Source organism: Ursus arctos, unplaced genomic scaffold (assembly GCF_023065955.2).
Source record: "Ursus arctos isolate Adak ecotype North America unplaced genomic scaffold, UrsArc2.0 scaffold_15, whole genome shotgun sequence".
Classification (NCBI taxonomy): domain Eukaryota; kingdom Metazoa; phylum Chordata; class Mammalia; order Carnivora; family Ursidae; genus Ursus; species Ursus arctos.
Window position 1 is genome coordinate 44,263,474 of NW_026622819.1, and position 23,135 is coordinate 44,286,608.

Genomic DNA, 23,135 nt, shown 5'->3' on the forward strand with positions numbered 1-23,135 from the left:
TCTACTGCCCAATGGCATAGTCACTCTGGGGCAGACACAGTTCAGAATTCAGGGCTCCACCACAGTCACCCATGGTCCCATGATCTAACTGTCTCCCTGGACCCACACTTCTCTGTTCTCCTTATATCCTGGGGCCCCAGATATTCAGGGCACCTGGGCTTCACGGTGTAGGCAAGAGAGGGTTTAGAGGCAAGGGTCTTTCCTCAGGGACAGAATGCCAGAGATGCCCAGGCACTTCTGGCCTGGACTTAATGGTTCCAAAATGTGGTTAGGACTGACAGACTGTTTCTAAGTGCAGCAGAGGACAAGGCCTGTGGTGGGCATCAGTACTGTTCACCAAATACTCCAGTTCTCCCCACTTGGGGCACATGGAAGAAAACATGTCTCTTCCCCTTTAGAGTTAAGTGTGCCTATGTGATTTGCTTTGTCAAAAAGGAAAAAAAAAATAGTGAGAGGAAGTAACAAGTCACTTCTGGGTCAAGCTTGAAGAGCCAGTGCGCCATTGACTACATCTCTCTTGCCTCCTGGAATGGCAATTGGCAGTGTTCAGGTTGGTGGCTGACCACGCAAGAGAACCCGTTGTGACCCCACAATGAATGTTTTAAGCCCCTATCTTGGGGTTGTTTGTCACGGCAACATAACCTGGACTATCCTGTCTGTTACGGGGCCACGTCTGCTGGGCCCAGGCTGCTGGGAGCCTGGTGATAAGCTACCAAGACCTGTCCTTTTAAACCGATGCCTCTTTCAAGTCCAATGCCTCTCATGAACCTGCCACAGAGCAAAGACAGTGCTCCTCAGGGGCCCTATTAGAACAAAGAACTTTAGGACTGAGAAAGCAGGGAATTATGCATCCTTAAAAGGTACTCTGAGTTAGACAAGAACCTTAGAGTGACATTTTCTAGCTGAGTTCCTTTGGCTGGTGGAGGATCAAATGAGGTGCCTAAACCTCCAGTACTTAGGACAGCCCCTGGCACGTGATGAGCTCTGGGCTCCAAAGACGCTCCCTGAAACTCACTGTGACTAGGAAACCCTCAGAAGCTAAGTGTACGACAAGAGGGGAAACAGTTAACTAATTACGGTATGTCCACATACAGGGGTCCCTTACTTTTGGGAAGGTTGCATTCTGCCACTTGCTTTTACAGAAGACCTATATTAGCACCTACTTTACCACTTCATCAGAGACTTCAGCCAGAGCCATTGCAGCTAAATCACTCCCGAATTCCCGATCCACAGGAACCACGAGATAATAAATATTTGTTTTAAGCCACTACGCTTTAGGGTTATTTGCTACATAGCAATAAGTAACAAATACAACTACACAATCACGTACAAGGAAGAACAATGCCTTGACTATCTTTGAAAGAAAACAAAACAATTACCACGTGACTCTCTTCGTCCCCTTTGGCCAAGTGTTGGAAGAACGAACATTTGCACACAGACCATCCTCTCTTATACACTCACCTGGCCACGTTCTCACAGCTCCCGAGAAGTGCACCATCTTTCTCTGGCATCAACTCTAAACCGGGCCTCCCTCTGTCCCTGTGACTTAATGCCTTCCGTACCTTTCCTACAGCCCAATTCAAACAAAAGCACCAGAACAACATATACCCTGGCTGGGAATAAACATAAACTTTATGCGCTAATAAAAACTTGGCAACACCTCTTGGAGGTCAGGCGACCACAGCCTACTGTGCTAGGGATTTCATCAAAAGCTGAAAAAGGGCAACTTCGGCCCTTTATTTTTTTAACTTTTTTTTTCTTAAGAGAGGAGAGTGCAGGGGCGCCTGGGTGGCACAGCGGTTAAGCGTCTGCCTTCGGCTCAGGGCGTGATCCCGGCGTTCTGGGATCGAGCCCCACATCAGGCTCCTCCGCTGTGAGCCTGCTTCTTCCTCTCCCACTCCCCCTGCTTGTGTTCCCTCTCTCGCTGGCTGTCTCTATCTCTGTTGAATAAATAAATTAAAAATCTTAAAAAAAAAAAAAAGAGAGAGAGGAGAGTGCAAGTGGCAGAGGGAGAGGGAAGATCTTAAGCAGGCTGCACAGCCAGTTTGGAGCCCCATGTGGGGCTCGATCCCATGACCTCGAGATCATGACCCACGCTGAAATCAAGAGTCGGATGCCCAACCGACTGAGCCACCCAAACACCCCAATCCCTTTTAAGCCAAACCCCTCCTCTGCCCAGGGACTCCCCGCTCTGCCTTCTCCACGTCGCCCACATTTCCCCTGCCCACCCCAGCTGCAGAGGGGACCCGCTTCCTACGGCGAAATCTGCTTTCAGCGGAGAAGATCAGGGTGATTAGGCTCTGCGGGGACAACGCTTGGGTTCGGATTCCTCTTAGCTCTGTCACCCTGAGTAAGTCATTTAGCTTCATCACGTCGGAGCTCCCTCTTCTCTGCTGAGAGACTAATAACAGCGCTTTCCTTACAGAGCTGTTGAAGGGATCAAATGAGAGGGAAAAAAAATTGTCCAGGGCTGAGCGCAAGGCCTGGCAATTAATAAGTGCTCACGTGCCTTTCTTTGTCCCTAAGGAATAATGGCAATCGTGGTAACTGCTATTTATCAGGGGCTCGCTAGGTGTCTTGCAGCCTTTACACGCGCTATCTCATGGAGTCCTGCCAGACCGCGCCACTCCGTATCCCCACTTCAGAAATGAGGAAGCTGAGGCACAGAGAGGTGAAGTGCTTTGTCCGAGATCACACAGACTCAGGTGATGAGCTGCCAGAACCCCCACCTTTAACCCCGTTGCTCTGCGGCCCCCCAAGAGGAAATGGAACGAGGCCCTGCGAACATAGGCACATTGCACGGGGTGCAGGAGAAGAGAAGGAGCGGAGGAGAGACGGTGCAGTGAAGGAACACACGGTCGGGAGAAGAGAGCTTCCGGAGCCCGGAGACAGGGGTGGTGTGGAGGTCGTCTGTGGGTGTTGTCCCCTCTGTCTTGTCTGTAGCAGGAGCCTGGGGCCTCCTGCTTGTGTGACAGAGCTAAGCTCTCTCCTCTCCCTGCCACCCAGGCCCTGCCCCACAGCACGGACACCCTGCCCAGGCCTGGACATGCCGAAAGCCCTGCTGACAGCTCCACCTTGCCCTTCCTGAGCACCTGCTCTGGCTCCCAGGCAGCTCCCGCTCGTTAAAATCAGGCCCTGCTGCTGGGGAAAGTCAGGCTGCTTTCTTTGCAAAAACAAAATAACATAATTATGATAGCATCAAATGGGACCAGCTTTGGCTCAACACTGTAGCCTTGTATTCTCACTGAACCAGGAAAGCGAACTCGCAGAACCAGCGGCATCCACAGCTCTGGCCAGAGAGCTGGCCAGCTTGGGGCCCTCTTTCGCCACGTTCTGACCTCAGGGAACCTCTGTGACTCGAATGATAAGAATAAGAGCTGTCGATGTATCGGTGAAGTGCCAAGCTTTCTGTGGCTGGGGTTCAGAGAGGTTGAGTTGCAGAGCAAGGTGGCCCAGCTGGTCAACCTTCTGTTTGTGGCACAGGCAAGGGGCTCCCTGCGTGAAATTGAGGATCCCTGTGGAAGAAGAGGGGACAGCTGAAGCCACTGGACCAGGTGGAGATGGTGCAGCCCCTCAAGAAACATTTACCCAGGGAGGCAGGCTAGTCTAGCACAGTGGTTCTCAATCAGGGGGTGATTCTGTCCCCAGGGGACATGTGGACCTGTCTAGAGACATTTTGGTTGTCACAACTGGGGAGGGCGGTGTGACTGGCATCCAGTGCAGAGACCAAGGATGCCAGCATCCTACAGTGCCCAGGCAGCCCCACATCACTGGATTGTCGGGCCTCAAATGTTAATAGTGCCAAGGCTGCAAGCCCCCGGTCTAGCAGTTGAGAGGGCATGCGGCCTCTGGAGTCCGACGCACCCTTCCTAGCTCTGCAAATAGGAGCAGGCACTTGACCAACTCAGTTTCCCCTCTGAAATTGGGGATACTAGATTTCCACCTCACAGAGCTGAACCAATGCCAGTTCGCTGCTTTTTCGGGGGCTGGCACACAGCAAGCGGGCCATAATGTTGCTGCTGTTCCTTACCAAGGACATGTGCTCTGCAGAGGAGCGCTGCCCAGCACTGGCAAGATAAGCCTCGAGGAGGCCACGAGAGAAACAGACCGAGCACCTGAGAGGGCCCAGGAGGCCAGAGGAGGCTACAGAGACTGGTGCTGGCGTTCAAGGTCTTGCTTTCGCTTACCTTGCTCGCCCAGCCTCCCACTGCACAGGATGGTTGCTGGGCCAGCACAACTAGGGCTTTTCCCTACTTCCATGCCCCCCCTCTGCCCCCCATCAAGGGCCTCTTCCTCCAAGAAGCGCCTCGACCAGCCCAACCCTGAATCACATGGCCTTGAAGAAACGAGGAAATCCTATCATGTGCCACAACATGGATGGATCTTGTGGGCATTATGCTAAGTGAAGTAAGTCGGAGAAACAGAAGTACTGTATAATCTCACTTAAATGTGGAATCTAAAAACAAAAACAAACAAAAAACAAGTGATAGAAAAAGAGATCAGACGTGTGGTTACCAGAGGGAGAGGCGAAGGGAAAATGGAGGAAGGTGGTCACAAAACAAACTTCCACTAAGAAGATAAGTGCTAGAGACGTCTTGCACACACGGTGACTATAGCTAACACGTCGGAGACGTCGGAAAGAAGAATAAATCCTGAGAGCTCTCACCACAAGGAGAACATTTTTCCTTTTTTCTTCTTTCCCTTTATTGTATCTATATAAGAAGATGGGTGTTAGCTGAACCTCTTATGGTAATCGTTTCACAATATGCGTAAGTCAAACCACCATGCCGTACACCTGAAACTTAGACAATGTTGGACGTTATTTTTCAGTGAAACTGGAAAGAATCACATGCCCCTTATCTCAGACCGAATCAGCAGAATGACGACAGGGACACATCAAGACACACAGGTTATATCAGACAGACTCTGAAAGACTCATATATACACACAGACACACACATGCAAACCTCAAGACACACTCCAGCCCTGGTCACAGACTCTCTCACACACACACACACACACACACACACACACGCATGACACGATCTCACTAAGACACATGCAGTCCCCCATACACACACACACACACACACACACACACACACACAACACTGGCACATAAAAGCAATACATACCCACGGAGATGTAGTCACATACACAAACCTACAAACTCATGTCCATATACATATTTACAAACTCAGGCATGCCCATAGATCTCATGTACACACACACGTTTAACCTTGAAGCACAGGACACCTGTGCATATCCACAGAGACACATTCTAGGCCCACGATTCCTGCACAGCTATCAGTACGCTTCCGTGTACAAGCATGCATATACATATATCATTCAAGACACACACACGCACTCCTATACCGCCAAACACACATGGACACACCTGCAAAAAGACATTAAAAAAAACCAACTGTGCCCTCATACACACATACACGCTCCCATAGCACATTTCATTCATTCATAGATTCATTTATATTATCGAAGAGTTGCTAAGGAAACTTCCTTGGGGCACCTTCCAAATTCAATCTCCTGTTACAGATACTTGTGTAAGCCCAGCAAAACGCGTCAGTAGACCATTTCTCCCTGTGAACTTGCACGTCTGGGACAGGAGGTGTGGGCTATCTCTCGCCCGCAAGCCCCCCGCACGGCCGGGCTCAGGCTCCTTCATCTCGGTCTCTCACTGCTCAGGACCCAAGGCCCCCACGGGGAGGTGCTCACGAAAAGTCCACGGCTCAAGGTGCATTCCCTCCCGCTACTTTATCCGGGGCGAGGGTGGGCCACACGCGCATTCGGGAGTGGGGAGCCACGGGAGGGAGCATGTGACCCTCTCTTCTCCGCCCCAGCCGCGCCCCTCGCTATTCTCCACCCGGCTTCCCGCACCCAGCCAGCCCGACGTCGGTAGGTCCCCGAGAGCGGGGGGGCGGGGCCTTGGCCTTCCCCCGAGCCCCTCCCCTCCTGCCTCCTCCCTCCCTAGCCCCTCCCCTCCGCTCCCCGCAGGCCCCTCCTCTCCGCCTTCCCTCCTCTCCACCCCTCCCTCTCCTCCTCTCTCCTCCCTCGGCGGACCCTTCTTGGCCCCCTCCCTTTCCCGTCTTTCCTCCTTCCTCCTCCCCCCTCTCCCCGCCCTCGCCCTCGCCCTCTCCCTCGCCCCTCCCCCGCCGCGCCCGGGGCCGCCAGAGGCTGAGTCATCGCTGCGGCGCTGCGGGGACGGCGGGTGAGCAGGTAGGGAGGGTGCGAAGAAAGCGACGTGCGCCCGTCGCCGCCACCACCACGGACGGGGCCGAGTCCCTGCGCGCGGCCCTCTGCCGGAGAGGCCTGGGAGGGGGCACCGGTGGGCGCCGGGGCCTTGGTGGGGAGGGGCGGGCGGCCCCGGAGGGCGCGGATTCCGCCTCCCTTGCAGCAGCCGCTTTGCGGCGTTCTGAAAGAGCTACACGTAGGATGGAGTCAGACACTTACACCATTAGGATGGCATCCAGGCCAGGCAGCGTGAGCTGGCGGCCCACGGGCACATCGCCCTGCACCTGATCCCTGCTTGACCCAGAGTGTTAAGTTCAAGCAGATGCCAGTATTTAAACACCATCTGATATTCTGTAGGGGGAACATCAGATTCCCAACCCTTGAAAAATTAGAATACGTGGCGACACTGGACCCATATTTCCCAGGATGACAATAGCCTAATGCTGAGTGCGGCCGCCTTTTTTAGTCAGGGCAGTGCATCCTCTCGTTGGCCACAGTCCCCAGGACCCCTTCCTGTTTCACCTGGGCCACGAAACTTCGTTGAGGCTACCCGCCAAGCCCTTGATCTAGTGATTCCTAGTCCTGACCATCCTACCTACCCATTTCTCAGATGCCAGTGGGGAAGTGGAGACGGAAGTTTCCCAGAGTCACACAACATGTGGCCTTAACGCTAAAAGAGAACCCACTTATCTTTTCGCAAACCGTCTTGTCTCCTTTGGTATGCGGACTAAGAAAGGGAATTGTCCTGTGAAAGGCCGGTTCCAGGACATGATCTGGGGGTCAGAGTGCGCTCCAAATGGAAGATGATTCGGAGCAGTAGTTAACCAGGAGAGGTTTACATTACAAAGCTTTACATTTATTCCTGGATGAGAGCAGATCATACTAAGAAATTGAGCAGAAGCAGAGTGTTCGGCAGCCCCTCCCTGGAGTTGATGGTACATTCGGGGTCTTTCTTTTGGAGTCACAACAGAAAGCAAAACTGGGGCAGGTGGATGGATGGAGCAGTTGGCAATTCTGGCAAATTTGGTTAGAATAAGCTTTTTTCAAGTCACTGGAGACCTGGCCTGCGAGACCTGAGACTTGTGTAAGGGCTGCAAAAGCAGTTATTGCTTGGATTGTTCTCTGGTGCTTCTCAGCCTGTGATGTGTACATGAGTCTGGTAAAATGCAGATTTGAAGTCAGTAGGACTGGGATGGAACTTGAAAGCCTACATTTCTGACAAGTTTCCAGGTGATACCAATACCACAGGCCCCCAGATCCCACTCTGAGTGACAAGGCCCCCAGACTCCTTGTGCCTTCTGGTTTATTCCTGAGGGTCATTCTACATGGCAACCAAAAGGAGGGGCTCAGAATGCTACAGACCTGGGTGTGGGTCCCCGCTCACCCCTGAGTCACCAGGTAACATCAGGCAGGCCGCTTATCTGTGTGCCTCAATTTTCTCAACTGTTCGGTTGGAATCAAAGAATACTGACTCCTTAGGAGGATAGGAAAGGAAGAATGGACTGGACGTGTGGCCCCAGCATGGTGTGTGGCTCGTGGTAGATGCTCTGTAAAGGTGGTTTCTGTTACCATGTGCTCTGTGGGCCTGCCCATAAGCAGTGACACCCATCAGCAATCTGGGTTAGAAAAGGGGATACAGAAAACATTTCAGGATAAGAATCAAACCCCCTACTATGGCCTTTCCAGGCCTTGCATGGGATGGTCACTACCAGGCCACCCCTTGCTGCTCTTCCCCTCTCTGTCCACGCTTCAGCCGCACTAGCCATTTCTTAGGCCCTTCAGCCATGGTACTTTCTCTCCTCAGAGGCCTGGTACATGCTGTTGTTCCTCGTACTTGTATCTGCCTGGCCCCTTCTTATCCTTCTGTCTTAGCTCCTGTATCACTTGCTCAGAGATGATCCCCAGGGGCTCTCAAGTAAGGATTTAGGGAGTATATTCTTTTTTTTTTTTTTTTTTTTAAGATTTTATTTATTTATTTGACAGAGAGAGAGAGAGACAGCCAGCGAGAGAGGGAACACAAGCAGGGGGAATGGGAGAGGAAGAAGCAGGCTCCCAGCAGAGCAGGGAGCCCGATGCGGGGCTCGATCCCAGGACCCTGGGATCATGACCTGAGCTGAAGGCAGACGCTTAACGACCGAGCCACCCAGGCGCCCCAGGATTTAGGGAGTGTATTCTGGTAGAAAGGGAAAGCGGGGACATCTTTTGAGGCTGCGTATAAATAGGGAGGTCACCATTCTTACTTCGAGTCTGCATTTATTTAGAGCCGCTTTTGGAGGGGGTTGGGGGGGTCAGAGAAACTCAACACTGCCCCTGCCTTTCTGCAAATTAGAAAAGGGCACAGCTTGGGCAAGCAAGCAGGGACTGGGCTTTAGCTTTCGTCTGCCCTCTCAGCTGGTTACCTTTGTGCAGTATACAGACTGTGCAACCTTATGTGGCAGCCCGGAGTGCTAATGCTTCCCCCAAGCTGCCTCGTGACCTGCTTAATCCGGCCTGGATTAAGCTCCTTTTATAAAATTTCTTAACTCCATAAAACTCACCGCAATTGGAATTAGGTATCTTGGGAATGATTTATTTAAGCTCTGTCCCCTGCAGTAGACGCTATATTCCATCAAGGCAAAGTCTGTCCGTCTTGTTCTAGGCCGTATTCTTAGCCTGAGGCCTGCAACAAAGCAGGTACTCCTTAAACATTTGTCGACTCTTCCAGGAGCGAGCTCATTGTCTACCAGGGGAGATCGGACTCATTAAAATTAGCTGTGGCACGAGATGGGCATGCACGGAGCCTGGTGCAGCCCCAAGGAGGGAGAGGTCACATCTAGCCAAGGTCATCCGGGGCTGCTCACGGCAGAGGTGGTGTTTCAGCCGGGCCTGACGGAATAGGTGGAGTTCACCAGACCCAGAGGAGTGGGAGGGTGTTCTTGGCAGTGGAAATGGCAAAAGCCAAGGTACAGAGGGAGAAAAGTTCAGTGTGTTCCTATGAGAAGTCACAAATTACGATCAGCTGACGGGCCAAATGTGTTTGGCAAATTAGCTGCCAATATTTAAAAAAAAAAAAAAATCAGGAGATTTCCCATAAAGATCCAGATTTCCGGATTTTCTTTAAAAGAAATTGGAAGATACCACCAAAGAACAACTGACAGGCCCTGAGAAGGGACAGGCCCTTTAGAACGTGTGCCCTTGCTCGGTTGGCCACAGTCTCCCCCTTTCCCGGCTCTGTTCGTCCACCCAGCTCTCCTTGCTCCTCACGGTTCCTTCCTGGCCTGCTGTGCCGCTGGCTAGCAGACCATTTGATTGACCCGTGGGAGATGTGAGCGAAGTTGGTTCAGATGGTCCAGGCACTTAAATGCCAGACGAAGGAAGTTGGCAGATACCCACCCTGGAGGAAATGAGGAGCCACTGAGGGACGGTGAGCTGTAAACCTTGACTGTAAATCACAGTCTCCAAGAAGGTCCTTGAGGCCTGTAAAGAACAAGAGGCATAATAACCCAGACTGAGGGAGCACCAGCGCCCCAGCGGGTTTTTGTTTTTGTTTTTGTTTTAGACTGGTAAATAACAGGCCTCCTTAGCTCACTGAGTAAGCTGGTAACTGCAGGGATTTGGGGGTCCTGTCCAGCTCCCCAGGGCGCAGCCCACAGCTACCCTGGCTATGCCAGGCCTGACTTCAGAAGCAGGAACTCTGGGCCAAGGAGGCTAGTGAAGTTCTGGAAACCCGAAGGAGTGGGGAGCTCTGCATGGGGATTTCAAAGAAAATAAAACATGGACTGACCCATGCTGGGGGACAGGGTGCTCCCTAAAGGCAGAATTTTCATCTTAAAGGTTTCTGATTACTCACACACGGGTGATCTCTAACTTGCTTCGGCTGAGCCTTGAATATTTTCAAACACATTATTTTTCCTTAAAAATCACTGTAGTTGTCTTCTGTTTATAAAAATAGTATACATATTAGAAAAAGGGAAATATAGAAAAATAGAGATGAAGACAATAGTTTATCAGTAACCCTACCACCCAGAGGTAACTTAACATGTTGGTGGATTTCCTTACCTTTATCTATTTTTGTTTCAGTCTATTTATACTTTTTAACAATGAAGTAGGGGTCACATTTCATATACAATTGATTGCCCTTTTCTGATGAACAATATACCATGAATGTGTTACCATGAGAAAATATTAATGCATCTTGCTGTAAAATCCTTGAATAAGAAATTCACGATAGGGAAGTAAACATTATATGTTGCATCACTTTTCCAGGTTATTAAATATGCTTTGAAAAAACACTTTGTATGTTTGTTTCCTTCCATTCTCAAAGTAGTCAGGAATCTGTATTTTTTGATCTTTCAAAACAGATGAAAGAGGGATTATTACCCCCATTTGACAGAAGATACTGAATCACAAAGATGAAGTGATTTACCCAAGTGAGTAGCTGGGGCTGGGGGGGTGGGTGCCTGCACTACAACCCCCAGGCCTTCGGAGTCTTAAGTTAGTGCCGTGGGGAAGGGGGGGACACGGGATGCTCTTCCCCACCCCAGTCGTAGTTTAGATCATGTCAGCTGTGCTTTAATACTAGAAATCAAGGAAGGCTTTACACTGAATGTGGTTAATCTAGGTGGACTTTGTGGAAGAGGCAGATTTTATTCCAGATCTGGAAGGTTTGTCCAGTTCGTAGGTAAATTAGTGGCAGGCACCCAAGCCTCCTGACTCCCAGGTTAATAATAATAACCAGCCTTTATCATGTGGCAAGTGCCTTACTAGGCCCTTAAATACTACTTATGTTATTTAATCCTCATATCGAACCCTATGAAGCACTGTTATTTTCACCAGTTTAAAAATGAAAAAACAGAAGCACAGAGAGGGGACATGACCACTCAAAGTTGCACAGCTGGTGAGTGAGGGCAGAGATTTGAACCAGGCAGCAGGCCCCAGAGCAGTTCCTGTCACTTCATCTATGCACCCTCCCCACCTAGGCTGAAGGATGGACAGCAAGGGTGCAGGAAGCGGGGAGTCCCCACCCCAGATGGGGGGTGGGGGGTGAGGATGGGGATAACCCGCTGGCTGAGAGGCTGTGCGACAAGAACCAACCGGGGAGGATGCCCCGTCCCTCAGAGAGGATTCCCAAAATGGGAAAATATAAATTAAAAAACGAAGTGTTCCCCAGAGTATTGGGCAACCCAGTGGCTAGTCCAAAGCGGTTTTGTCTTGGTCCCTCTTTGATTCTGAGACTCTATCCTCAAAGAGCAGCAGACTTGGAATTAAAAGAGACGATGTAACTAGTCCTGCCTCTGCCGAGATCTGACTGTGATCTTGGGCCAGTCGCTTCCCCTCTCTGGCTCTCAGAAGTTAAGGCTGGTCCTTCCAGCCGGTCTTTGCCACTCACGTCTCACCGGGACGTAGCCCACAGGTTTCTGGGCCTCTGGGATGGTGCGGTGGAACCCAAGCGGCCTGCAGGGCTCTGGGGTCCCAGAGTGCGGGGCCAGCCCGGCATCTGCCCGGCTCCCCGTGGCTGCGTGCGTGTAGGAAGGCTGCAGGTGTCCAGCGGAACCCAGCTCCCCCCCCCCAGGCCTCCTGATGCCCGGGAGAGTAAGGGTTAGCGCACAGGTCTGGGAGGCACTTGAATTCCTCCCTCCAGCTCTGCTCGCCAGGTCCTGCTGGCCTGAAGGGACACCTAGCTTGCCCCCTAATAGCTCACCCCAGCAGCTGTCCACTCATCCTTCACAGGGCTGAGTTCCCAGGGTGCACGTTCCCAGACACAGCCCTGCTGCCCAGACCAGGAAACCTTCACTCGCTCCCCACTGCCGCTGGAATAACGTCCAAACTATATGCCTGAGAAGGCCTGTCTCCACCTGTCCCCAACCTGCCTCCCCCACTCCTTTGCCCTGTCACCTTAACATAGAGCTTAGTGATTCTTAAATGCAGAGGCTCAGGAATCAGGCGACCGGATTCAAATCCTGAGTCTGCCTGTTTCTAGCTATGTAACCTTAGACGAGTTACCACATACCACTCAACCTTGACTCCACACCCTCAAAATGGGGGTGGTAGCACCCATTCCATAGGACTGGGTGAAGAACTAAATGAGTCACTTAGCATAGTTCCTGGAACACAGTAAACTCGCCGTAAGTGCTTGGTGTTGTTAGAACAGTTCTCAACCACATTTGGCTACCACCTCCTACTTCCTAAAGCTGGCCATTCTCTTTCTCAACACTGTGCCTCCATGTATGCCTGGAAAACCCTTCCTCTTCCTGTTTCTCCACCCAGTAGACTCCTACACACTCTTTAAAGCCCTATTCAAATGTCATTGTGAAGACTTTACCATGCTTCCCAGTTCCTTTCTCCTCTACCTGTCTGTTACCACCTGAACCCAGGGGCCACACGGCATCGCCGGTGATGGGACAGCCAGCATGCCGTGCCTTCTGATAGGATGCAGGAGACTCCACAGCTCCACCTGTTTTGGCTCTTGCCAAAAACGTTCAGCCTAAATCTAATCAGGTCTTTAAAGCTAGCTTCAGTTTACAAGAATTGCAGGGGGAGAGGAACACCTTGAATAACACCCAGAAAAGCAGCCAGACAAATCCAGAATGTGGGACAGCTTATAAGACCACAGGCATGGTCTCTTTAAAGTCAATGTCATGAAAGCAAAAGCAATGGGAGAGGAGGTTCTAGATTTAAAGAGATCTAAGAGTCTTAACAACAAGATATAAGATGTGATTCTTGATTGTATGTTGGTTCATTTTTTTTTTAAAGCTATCGAGACCATGTTTTCAGACAGTAAGGGAAATCTGACTATAAACTGGGTATCAGATGATGTAAGGGAATGATTGTTAATTTTGTGAGTTGAGTGTATTGTGGTTATGGAGGAGAATTATTATTATTATTATTATTATTATTATTGTTATTATTATTATTATTATTATTTGGAAATGCATGCTGAAGTGCCAGAATATCTGTAATTAACTTTCAAATGTTTTAGCCACAAATTTAACATATAGCGAGATTAAGTAAATATGGTAAAATGTTTACAATTGTTGAATCTGTGTGATTGATATGTAGGTATTCAGTTTACAGTCCTTTCTACTTTTCTGTATGTTCAACATTTCCATAATAAAAAGATCCTTTACTGAAGTGTAATTGACATATAACATGAGTTTCAGGTGTACAACCAACAATTTGATCTATGTACATACTGCAGAATGATCACTATAATAAGTCTAATTACCATCCATCGGTGCACAGAGTTACAATTTTCTTGTGAGGAGAAGTTTTAACTCTCCTAGCAACTTTCAAATACACAGTACTATAACTACAGTCACCATCCCGAATGGGATATTCCCAGGACTCATTTGTTTTATAAAAAGTTTTTTTAAATGTTCCTTCTCCTGGCCTCCCATGGCAAGTTTCTGGGCCTTCATTAAAACATGAATCACAATATATGGAGATGATGTATACCAGTGGGTCTTGCCATTCAGATTACAGATTATGAACTCCTGGGTGTAGGAACCAGATCAACTGTATTTCTCTCACAGTGCCAAATTTATAATAAATACTCTTTAAATATTTGTCAAATGAATGAAGACTGTGCTATGGCTGTAGTGCATGATTCATCAGTAGACTTACTCTTAGAAATTTCCAGAATGGAAAATGATAATGCAAACTTTTATCAAGCACTATGTACCAAGTTTGGTGCCAAGCCCCTAATTTTGTTTGTTGTGGATTTTTTGCCTTAATTTTGGTTTTTAAAATACTGCATTCAAGTATTATTTATCTAGGTTACTAAGTTTTGGGGGGCCTCCCTTATTTTAGCACTGGAGGCACCCTGATATGGGCCTGATAACACAAGTTTTTTGGCACATGACTGAGTAATGCCCCATTGCCCTCTGGGAATCCTTCCAGATCCTATCATTTTATTTGTCTGACAGAATTGATGTTTGTTTGGCCTCACTGTAACATTGCTCTTGTCATATGACCTGAAGAGAGGTTTGCAATCTGCAGTGCATATTTATTTTGCTGCCCCAGCAACATTCTCCCTTCTCTGGCAACAGCAACTCTGTGGTGCTTGGGGACCTTGCCCTCCCCGTCTGCACGGCGGACTCCAGCTGGTAGCCCAGAAGTGGGCATGTGACTCAGTTCTGCCAATCAGAGCCTTGCAATTCCTGGCCACAGTGATTGCTTTGGAGAGGTCATGTGACTTGATTACAGCCAATGAGACTCAGTTCTGGGGGTTTGACCTGAACTCTGGAGGAGGGACCCTTTCTCTTCTCTGTGGGAACTGAGGCAGGATGGAAACCACCATGGGGGCTTGAACTTCTTTGAGAGTGGCTCTCACGCAGAGGACAGTACAGGGTGAAGGAGTCAGGGAAGAGACATCCCAATAGTGTTTGAGCTCCCGGATCCGGTTGCACGTAAAGCAAGTCTGCTGTCTGGACTTAAGGGATGTGTGGGCCAACTTTGCGTAAGTCAGTTTGAGTTTCCATCACTTACATGATTCACTCCCTCTTGCCTGTGGTCTGGCCAGGCTGGCCCCAGGAGATGCCTTGGGGAGGCCCAGCACCCAGCACCAGACTTCCGCCCTGAAGTTCTCCATCCAAGGTGCCTTTCATCCCTGGGCAGCCGTGGAGGGCAGAGGATTGATAGCAACCACAGGAACTCCACAGAGCATTCCTGAGCACTGGTTCACTGTCAGATCCTGTCGTAAATATTTACACGTCGATTTACTCCTTGTGTCCTATAACAATTCTATGAAGCCCATTCCATGAACTCCAGGCCGAAATCAGCCATCTACTCCCAGGCCAACTGCTCTAAATCGCCAACAAGAGGCAAAGAGAAGGCCCCAGGTAACCAGCAGACAAGCCTGCTTCCCACTCCATTTCGTCTCCTTTGTAAATCGGTAGACTTTCTAGGAGGCAGACTCTTTCTAAAAGAGCCTCTGAGCCTGGGTATTAGCAAACCTCTCCCCGCACACTTTCCCATAACACTGTCTGCATCTCGAAGTCAAGGGCTTCAGGACAGCTTCCTTTGGCTTGGTAGTGTGCTCAGCACCGAGGGCAGTGTAGGCTTTCAAAACTGGCAAGGGGGGTTGACACTGGCCATGGCCGTCTCTGCCATCTGTGCTCATTTGTTCACACAACGAACATTTATCGAGTGCCAGGTACATGCCAGATCCCACTCTAAGCGCTGGGGATATAATCGTGAACCGCACTGGGGGCAGGCTCTGCCCCCAGGTTGCTGACAGTCTTGTCAGGGAGGCACGCATTAAACACATAATTGCACATGCAATTATTTAATTACAAGCCTGAGAAGCACTGAGAGGGGACAGCCCGAGCTGTTAGGATTGTTAGGATCCTGCGCTCATTGTGGTGCCGTGTTTGGTGCTGAGTGCCGGGCAGAGTGCGGAACCAGGCACAGCCCCTGCCCACGAGGAGATCACCGAGCACAGACGCACGCCGTGGGACAGGCTGTGTCTCCAGCCTGCAGCCTGCGAGCAGTGACAAGGTGACAGCTTTGATATCTGCTTGAAAGAACAACTTCACTCCTGCTTCCGCAGGAGAATCAAATCTATTTAACCAGTTCCATTAGCCTCACATCGGTCTTACGGTGTCTTTCTCTAACCCTCAATGGTTTTGACTCTCTAGGGTTGGGGAAATTGGGACCAATGGTCACTGAGCCAACTGAGAATGTTTCGTTAGGCTCTATAAAAATAGGGTCTTGGGTGAGGAATACACCTCGTTTCAGTGAGAAGAGAAGGCATCAGGAAAGGGAAGGAACTGGATATTGAAACTCCCTGTGCTCTGTGACTCCAGCAAGCTGGGGACAGGAGCTCAGCTTTGAGGGCAGGCCTCTTGTGATATTTCTGGCTGCCTGGCCCCAAGGGTGCAGACTAGAGTGTGACGCCCAGCTCGCCACAGGGAACTTTCTGGATGGCTCTGTTATTCAGAGCATGTGATGCTTTGGCTCCAGCAGCCTGAGGCAGTCAGGGATTCTGCAGAGCTGGGAACGGGGTGCTCAACAGCAGAGGTGAGCATGTGTGCGCATTCAGACCTAGCAGCTCTGGCCTGGTCATTTTTAGAGCCTGCTTCCCTGCGGGATCAAATCGTCAGGATCACTTGGCCCCCTGGGCCCTGATCCAGGCCTGAAATGTGACAGCATGGGGAGAAATGGAAAGGAAGGAGTGGCCTCTGACTACATCCCCCACTGGACTGAAGCACTCTGAGGGCAGGAAGTGCAGTTGATTCTATTTTGGGTCTCCTGAGCCTGACACCCTGGGATGGAAGTCTTTCATCATCAGCATCAGAGCTGCCATATATTGAGGGCTTCCTATATGCTAGGCACTAGCTCATCTAACGCTGACAACAACCCCATGACATAGGTTCTTTCTTTCTTTCTTTTAAGATTTTGTTTCCTTATTTGTGTGTGAGCAGGGAGAGCTGCCGAGGGGGTAGGTGAGGAAGGAGAAACAATCTCAGGCGGACGCTGCACTGAGCGCAGAGCCCAACTCAGGACTCGATCTCACGACCCTGAGATCGTGACCTGAGCCAAAACCAAGAGTCAGACGCTTAACCGACTGAGCCCCCCAGGCGCCCCTATGATGTAGGTTCTACTATTATCCTCATTTTACAAGGAGCTGGGGCTCAGGGTGGTGCAGCGGGAGGCACATAGATGTAACCATTTGAGAGCAACATAGAATGTAGCATTTTGTCCTTTTGCCAATGCCCTTCCTTGTGTCAATAACAGTAAAAGTAAATAACCTACCCACTGAGGCTCACTTGGTCACTTGGTCAAGTGCTTTATGTATATGAATTCATTTAATCTTCGTATCAACCTATGAAGTAAGTATTACTATGCTTCTGAGAAAAGGGAATAACTTGGCCAAGGTCGCAGCTAGTAAGTTACAGAGCCGGGATTCAGCTTAAGAATGTATGGCTCCGAGATCTGATTCTGCTGAGCATCAGACACCTCTTTCAATTCCTGGTTCCTCCACAAATTAACCGTGTGCCTTGGCAAGTCATTTAACTTCTCTCGGCCTTGTTTTATGCATCTATAAAATGGGTAGGTTGGGCTCAATGATATGTCAGAGTCAGCCCACCTCTAGCTCTGATATCTAGACCTTAAAGCCCTTCAGGGACATCACCTCTGTATTCCCAGCACTCAGAAAAGGCCAGGAGTGGGTACCAGGTTGACATATGTTGAGTTAAGTCTATCCTGATGGGGCCCTGGCTCCTATGTCCACATGCACTTGCCATTTCTAATCTCTTACATTTCATAGCCTCCCCCTACCTCTTGTGGTCCAAAGATGCCAGAAATCACCCATTTTGGTTGTTTTCCATTTTTCTTATTTAAAAATGCTTCTGTATATCTCTTAATGGACTCAAGTTTCTCTTGAGTATAGATCTGGTTGGGGAATTTTTGGATCATGGGGTGTACACAAATCACTCTCAAAAATTGTAGGATTTTACTTTCCCACTAGCTGTGAGAGCTACCTTTTCCCTGTATCCTTTCCAAACTTCGAGTTTGTCAGATTTAAAAAATTTTGTCAGTTGGTTGAGTGTGAAATGGTATAAATATATTTTAACTTTTCATGGCGGAAATTTTCAAGTATTTACAAAATAACAGAATAGGGTAATGAATTTCTATGTACCTGTCACCCACCATCCAACCCCTTTCCAGTTTTGTTTCCTTTAGATTTCACCACCATTCTTTTTAACCAAATCCAAGATATCATTCCATTTCATCTCTAGATGTTTCAGCAAATATTTCTAAAAGATAAGGACTCCCCCTTTTAAGTGTAACCACAGTGTATCGTCAAACCTCTGCAAATGTCAACAGTAATCCCTCCACATTACCAAATATTCAGGACAGCGTCCGCATTTACCCAATTATCCCATATTTTTAAAAATAATTGCTTGAATTAAGAGTCAAACAAGGTTCATACAATGTGATTGGCTAATATTTCTTAAGGTTTTTTTTTTTTTTAAGTTTTCATTTATTTATTTGACGGAGAGAGAGACAGCCAGTGAGAGAGGGAACACAAGCAGGGGGAGTGGGAGAGGAAGAAGCAAGCTCCCAGCGGAGCAGGGAGCCCGATGTGGGGCTCGATCCCAGAACCCTGGGATCATGACCTGAGCTGAAGGCAGATGCTTAACGATTGAGCTACCCAGGCGCCCCATTTCTTAAGTTTCTTTTAATCTAGAGGTATCCTTCTCTCTCTCTCTTTTTAATATCTTGACATTCATTTGTTAAAGAAATCAGGTTGATTTTCCTGTTAGACTTTCCCCCAGTTTGACTTTTGCATATTGTGTCCCCAGTGGTATCATTTCATGTGTTCCTCCGTCCCTTTATTTCCTGCAAACTGGTAGTGGGGTTAAGAACAGGGGTTGGCAAACTATGGTCCATGGGCCAAATCTAGCATCTACCCTTTTCTGGAAGCAGGATTTTGTTGGAACACAGCTTCGCCCATTTGTTTAACAATTGTCCACAGCTGCCTTTTTGTTCCAACAGCAAAGTACTTGCCACAGAGACCAACGTTTAAATTACCTCGCCCATTGGAGACAAAGTTGGCCAACAGCTACTCCTAAGGCTTGATCAGACTCCTGCTTGATTCTTGCGGCATGATTTCTTCATAGGAGGTGGTGGTTAATTCCACCAAGAGGCTCATTACATCTACTTTTTTCTCTTTTTGTAGGATTACCAGTTCGATCAACTAATTCATAACGAGTTGCAAAATGGTGATATTCCGAGTTAATCCTTCTTCTTTCCTGTTTCATTTAATTCGTTGGAATGCTTACATAAAAAGCACCTTCCTCTCATCTACTCTTTGGTTGCCTGAGGCACAGTTCTTACAGGAAAGACAGAATAAATGCTTAATTGTCTTCTTTTATTTACCAGGCTTCAAAATATAATGAGTTGATTTCCTAATATCTTCCGGAAATGATCACTGCGGTTTTTTGTTTATTTTAAAAATATCATTATGAACTCCTGGATTGAAATATATTCAATGTTTTCTACTCACTGCAGTTATTTTCTTTACTGATGCTGAAATTGTCTGGACTTTGGCAAATGGGAGTCTCTTCCAGTTGTCTCTTAAAACTCTAGTTTCTTTGATTTGTGCCATTAAAAGTCTATGTACATGTTGTACATTTTCTGCCCCCAAACTGGAATCAGCTGTTTGTTTTTTTGAGGACCGTGGGTTCCTTTATAGAAAATTGGGCTTAGAGACCACAGTCAGGGCACTAAAAATGCTCACTCAAGTGTTGGTTGTTTCTAGACCTGATGACAGTAGGCAGAGCTAGGGAACACGGTGCTTGTTTTCAGATTGGCTACATCAAAAATTCACATTAGAACTTCCGATTTAAATCCAGGATTGTAAAATTTTTACTTAACCTAACCTTTGTCTTTCATTTGTGTCTCCTTTCTCTCCCACCAAAAAGTCCTGGTTCTCAACACCACCACCATGAAACTCACTTGCTTTACCCCACACTACCCACCCGACAGTTTCAGAATAACAATCCCAGTGTTCCCACCAACAACACGATGGCTGAAAACAGGCAGCCCTTTTTAAAACTCAGAGTAAAAGATTCCGAAAACAAAAGTGGAAAGGAATTGAACAGGAAGGGTCTGTGCTGACCCTATGTCACCATATGGCGGTTTGCATTGCTGCTGCGAATTTTAGTATTATATTGTTGGTCAGGATTTCATTCCTCAATGTGGGAAGCGCCTGAAATCATAGCTCTTGCCCTTTGGGAATTTACACATGTCTACAAAGTGGAAGAAACATGAGGTAAAAGCAGTGTAGGCTCGTGGAATGATTGTTTTATTGGTAACTCAAATGTGCTGATTAACTCCAGACTTCAGTTTCCCTCCATAATGAATGAGGATAAAGAAAGGAAGGTGAAATTTGCAAGAGGGGATCTTGGGCAAGTCATTGCTCTGAATCATTTTCTTATCTATTAAAAAGGGAGTGCAGGGATTGGACTATACTTTAGCCACAGCAGCTTTCTTTCTAGTCTCCAAATACCCCAGCCTCAGGGCCTTTGCACTTACAGTTTGCAGTGCCTAGAGCACTCTTGCTCCAGCTCTTTTAATGAGTGGTTCTTTGAAGCTGAAGTCTCAGCTTCAATATCACCTCCTCAGAGAGGGCCTCACTGACTACATAATCTAAAATAGCCCCTTCATTACTTTATTATATCAGCCTATTTTATTTCTTCATGGTACTTTTACCTATCTAATCCATTTACTTGTTTATGTCTATGTTTCCTCTCTCTAGAATGCAACCTCAATAAGGTCCTTGACTTTCCTGTTCACTGATGTTGCCCTAGGACTTAAAACAGGTGTGGCACATAATAGTTGCTGAAGAACAATGCCTGCTGTATGAATGGATGAGCTAAATAATCTCCCAAGTCCTTTTTAGCTCTAAGTCTATGATACGCTCAATAAATTGAGTGGAGACTCACATACAAGCATGACTGTACCATCTCACAGATGTGGAAACTGAGGCAGTGAGTGGCTTGCCAAAGGCCTCACCAAGAGGGAGGTGGTGTGGTCCAGGAGCAGTGTATGGAAAGTGAAATGCAGGAGACTCAGGTTTGGGTCCTCACACCCTCCTCCTCTGTCAGCCTTCCTTCCCAGAGCTGCGTGAGCTGGACAAGCCATCGCATAGCTCCAAGGACAGTTTCTCCATCGACTGAGAAGACACACAGATAACTCTGGTCTGGGGTTACTGTGAGATAGTGAGGCTTTGGGAACTGAATGGCACTAGGCACTTTGCAGAATGTTTGCCCTTTCTTTACCTCCAGCGGGTCCTGCGGTTGGGGCGGGGATAAGGAAGGAAGCCCGGGAAGGAAGGGCTGTCTGTGGAGGAAGGGAGAGCCAGCTGGTTGCCACGGTTTGTTTTCTCACCTGGGTCCCCAGCCCTCCCCTAGCCTTGCTTCTCTCACCTGCTCAGGTGAAGAGGTAGGGGGAGCCTTGCTCAGCCAATGAACCGCAGTCATTCTCTTAAAGGCACCCAGCAGCTGGCAGGAAAACCAGCCATGCCACCTGGAGCGCTCCGCGGTGGGGGCCAGAGGCAGCTGTGCCGGCTAGGTGTAATTAAGCCCTCCGTGGCCACCCCGTGACCCCAGGGCCTGGTCATTTGATGTCCTGGAGGGTGCTTTCTACAGAGAGGCCTCCTTCACCAGAGCTGGCTTTCCAGGAGGCTCCCATACCTAGCTGCCCTGGCAGACGCCCAGGGAGGGAAGACAGCGTGGCCTTGGCAAGTGCCTGCCAGGAAGAAGCCCACAGGTGCGAGGGAGCAGCTGTTTTCCTGTCCTGACCCCCTGCGCAACCCTGGTGAGTCCGGATAGTCTGGGTTTCTTAAACCTCAGCCCCGCAGGGTCTGGTGGGAAGATGCTTCTCCGGAGGGGCAGAAACCGTGGGTGCTGGTTCCGGCCCTGCTGTGTGACCTTGAACAAGTCACTCCAGCTCTCTGAGCCTCGTGTTCTCCGTGTGGGAAAATGAGGACCTCAAATTTTCCATGTCAGCTTTCTCCTTTTCTTCTTTTCCCCTGTCACACCTCTTGTTTTGGAAGATTTTTGTCTGCCAAGCTGTACCTGTTACATAATGTCATTAATTGTTTTTCCCCTTCTTTGTTAATTGGGACCCTATACTAGCCAATCAGCGTTTTCTGGTCGGCAGGAACAAACCGCGGTGATACCATTGAGCTGATGTAAGTTAAACCAAAAGCAAAGAAATGTGGTGTTTTAGTCTGCCTGCGCCAGCTTATCTAGAGTCAATATTTGCTTTTCATTTGGCCTTTTGAAATATAAGAAATAGGGCAATTTTCAGAGAAAGGGGATCCTAGGTGGGACCCCTAGATCTAGCTTGCGTGGTTTACGAGGGCACGGGCAGAAACACCACCTTCACACCCCAACCCGGCTTTAGTCTCTACATAGATGGGATGTGTTCTTGAAAGTGGGATCCTGTGGCCTGAAAATTTCCTATTTGGGGCTGGACTGCTCCTAGGAGACCCCACACTGGGTTCATCCCCACTCTGCCTGAGATAGGACCACCCTGGATGGGGGAGCTGTGTCCCTCAGTCCTCTGCTAGAGGTGGGCCAGTGGGATGATGGAAACGGGTAGGTGCGAGCACAGTATCTGGAGTCCAGGAGCATATGGTGGACCCAGCTTGTGCTAGGAATCAGGACACAGGGCTAATCTGCATTGACTGGCTTTGTGACCTGAGGCAAGTTGCCTAACCTCTTTGAACCTCAGTTTTCCCAGCTGTAAAATGGGGATTGTAATCTTGGCAATGCTTGCCTAGCAGGATTATTCTTAGGGCCAAATAAAATTGTGTATATCCTGGAAGCTCAGAGTCCACAGATTTTAAAATGCTTCCCAAATTCAAAGATTGAAAACAAAAAACCCACAGACATGCATTTCAGAATTGACAAAATAGAGTATGGATGTTTTATAAAACGTGACCTCCACGATAAAGAATTATTCCAATTATGATGGGATTGTGGTTGCTTGTTAAGTTCTTTTCCTTTTTTACAATACCATTTACTGGGACTTTTTTTGAAATACAGACTCATATAAACACAAAGCGGGGGAAAACAGCTCACTGAGTCATGATATTTTCTAATGACTCCTGGAACTGAAATCCAGGTCGGGAATGTGGTCCTAATGGACGAGGCGCTGTAATATGTGGTTGGAACGTGCACTTTGGAGTCAATCTTGAGTTCAAATACAGACTTTAAGACCTACCGATGACCTTGGGTGTAAGTCACTTTTCTCTGCCTCAGTGTCTTCTAAATTCTAAAATGAGGTAGAAGTGGAGGAATACCAAAAGTGTTGGCTGGCTAAGTGGTGGTGGTGGTGTTAAGCTGAGTCAAAGCCCACATACTTGTTCCATTAGAGAGTCCCAGAGGGGC

The 23,135-nt window shown here is 48.5% G+C and overlaps 1 long non-coding RNA gene across 4 annotated transcripts in view; it reads left to right on the top strand.

Moving 5' to 3' along the window:
- Window positions 1–6,029: 6,029 nt before the first annotated feature.
- Window positions 6,030–23,135, top strand: part of LOC130543714 (uncharacterized) — a 42,365-nt gene continuing 25,259 nt past the window's right edge. For all 4 annotated transcript variants that reach the window (XR_008959224.1, XR_008959226.1, XR_008959225.1 and 1 more), the window contains exons 1-2: window positions 6,030–6,234; window positions 10,590–10,658. This is a non-coding gene — a long non-coding RNA (uncharacterized LOC130543714). The remainder of the gene's footprint in view (window positions 6,235–10,589; window positions 10,659–23,135) is intronic.